Consider the following 2204-nt stretch of genomic DNA (forward strand, 5'->3'; position numbering starts at 1 on the left):
AAAAAAAGGTACATCTAAGTGCGGTGCGAACGCTGTATTGAACGCACAGAGTTTATCTATTGAGTCGTTACTGTCGTATAACCAAGTTGAAGAATAAATATCTCATTATTTTTATCTAGATTCTAATTTAGCAAAGGTAGTTATTTACTTTGATGTTTTTAGAAATAAATAACAAAAACAAAAGAATTTTAAAAATAGGATAATCATTATTAGTTAAAAAGTTTTACCAATTTTTTGTTTATTTTATTTGACCTATCTTTGCCTTTGAACCCTTTGACTTTGTACCGGTAATGGCGGTATTTTACTTCCCCCCCCCCCCTCACTTTCGATTATTTTGTCTTGTCTAAGATTGTCTTTTTTTTAAATCTAGATCTAAATATTATTTAGCTTTTAATTATGTATCAACATTTTAAAATGCAATATAATTATTATTCGTGATTTTTTAAAATATAAATGTTTAATTCTATATAGATGTAGGTCTACATTGATAAGAAAAATTCGTTTGACCCGGTAGACGGTAGGGACCAGATGATTGGTTGGACCCACTCATGTGACCAACTATTGACATCGAAATAAATTTTAGAAATAAATGACAAAAAAAAAAGAATTTAAAAAAATAGGATAATCATAATTAGTTAAAAAGCGGGAAAAGGGGGCCGCGCGAACGATTTTATTGAGAACAACGGTGAATCACACGACTATATACGACTTATATTTCCAAGAAGCCGGAAGCTTTTAAATAGAAAATGAAATAGCCTAGCCTCGTTTCGCGGCGAAGTGGAACAAAAAAAAAAAAAAAACGACGTTTTTTCAGGCGGACTTAGATCTAATTATTCTAGACTATGTTGCCGCTTGCTTAGCTATTTTGTTTAGCCGGTTTTATTGGGTGGTGAGAAAAAAGAATCTCAACTTTAGAGATTAAAAAACAAGAAGAAACTGTTTTTCATTTAGATTTACTTAACCACCCCTTTAATTAGTCTTAAACTTTTTTTTTTTCAGATGCCTGCCAGGCAAGTAGTAACAAACCCAGTGTTGGTTGCATTTACTGTCCAAGATGTTGTAACTTCAGGAGTTGTACTAAGCATTGTACTTTCAAAGCCTCTTGTGGGCGTCACTGAAACTTTCATATATAGATCCATTCTTCGTAGATACAGAGTCATAATAGGAGCTGCTGGAATAAGGAATGACGATTTGTTCCTAGAAGTCCGCAGGAAGATTACTGATCTAATTACCAATAATTTTGTTGTCCGACAACGATCAAGATTGTTTTTAAAAACCCAATGAACAATTGATTCTTGAGTTTTTTTAAAATAGAGTTTAATTAATAAATTAAATTTCTAAAAAAATTGCCAAATTTTTTGTTTGTATTTATGTATTTGTTTCTAACAGCTTATATCTACCTATCTATAGAATCTATATATAATTCTCTTCTTCCCTCAACAGTTTAAACGAGTAGTAAGAAGTAAAGGAAGGATCATTCTGTGGATAGTCCACGAGAAAACAAGAAGGAGGGGTGGGGGAGAACACGTAGTCACTAACTAGCAGGGCAGGACCGTTGCAATAGCACTCTTTTTTTTTATTTCTACCTCACGTTTAAAAAAAAAAGGGGGGGGGGGAGTAATCTACTCTGTAGTAGCTATCGAAGGGATAGAGCACGCTTAAGAGTTTGGACACAATCGAAAGATCGCTCTTTATTTTTGCAACTCGGACGGAGGGAGTTATCATAGGTAATTTAAGAGTGAAAAAAAAAAAAGACAGATCTAATCGTGAAACTCATTCAGAATGCAAACAAGCGTTTGTACTTAAAGCACCTAGTTCTGCCGTGAAGACTACGGTCGTATGTGTTGAAAGGTACAGAAGAAGAAAGGGAGAAAATAGCCACCGGTACGGTAGGAGAAAAAAACTGTCTCGGACTCCATAACAGAATGTAATACTATTAGACTTATGATAAGAGAGGGGGAAGCGGTTGGTGGAATCGCTACCTACTCCCAACCACACATTGTTAAACAAATTTAGTGCAATAGAGGAGCAGTTTTCTTTTCTTGATCAAGCTACACTCGATCTATAACCCACCCAAATCGTGTGGCTGGGCCTTCCTTAGTCACTGGCAAACTTGGCAGCTGCCTTGGTGTCCGATTGGTGGGGGTCTCGCAAAGGACTCTCTTATATTTTTTTCTTTTTTTAGTGAAAACTAATTGGGAAAC

At 35.0% G+C, this 2204-nt stretch overlaps 1 long non-coding RNA gene across 1 annotated transcript; it reads left to right on the forward strand.

The window, feature by feature from the left end:
* Positions 1-1348, forward strand: LOC106050574 (uncharacterized). Its single transcript, XR_001214718.2, has 2 exons — positions 1-136; positions 1000-1348. It is a non-coding gene; the product is annotated as an uncharacterized LOC106050574 (long non-coding RNA).
* Positions 1349-2204: the final 856 nt, after the last annotated feature.

The sequence above is a fragment of the Biomphalaria glabrata genome, chromosome 1 (assembly GCF_947242115.1).
Source record: "Biomphalaria glabrata chromosome 1, xgBioGlab47.1, whole genome shotgun sequence".
In the NCBI taxonomy this organism is placed as follows: Eukaryota; Metazoa; Mollusca; class Gastropoda; family Planorbidae; genus Biomphalaria; species Biomphalaria glabrata.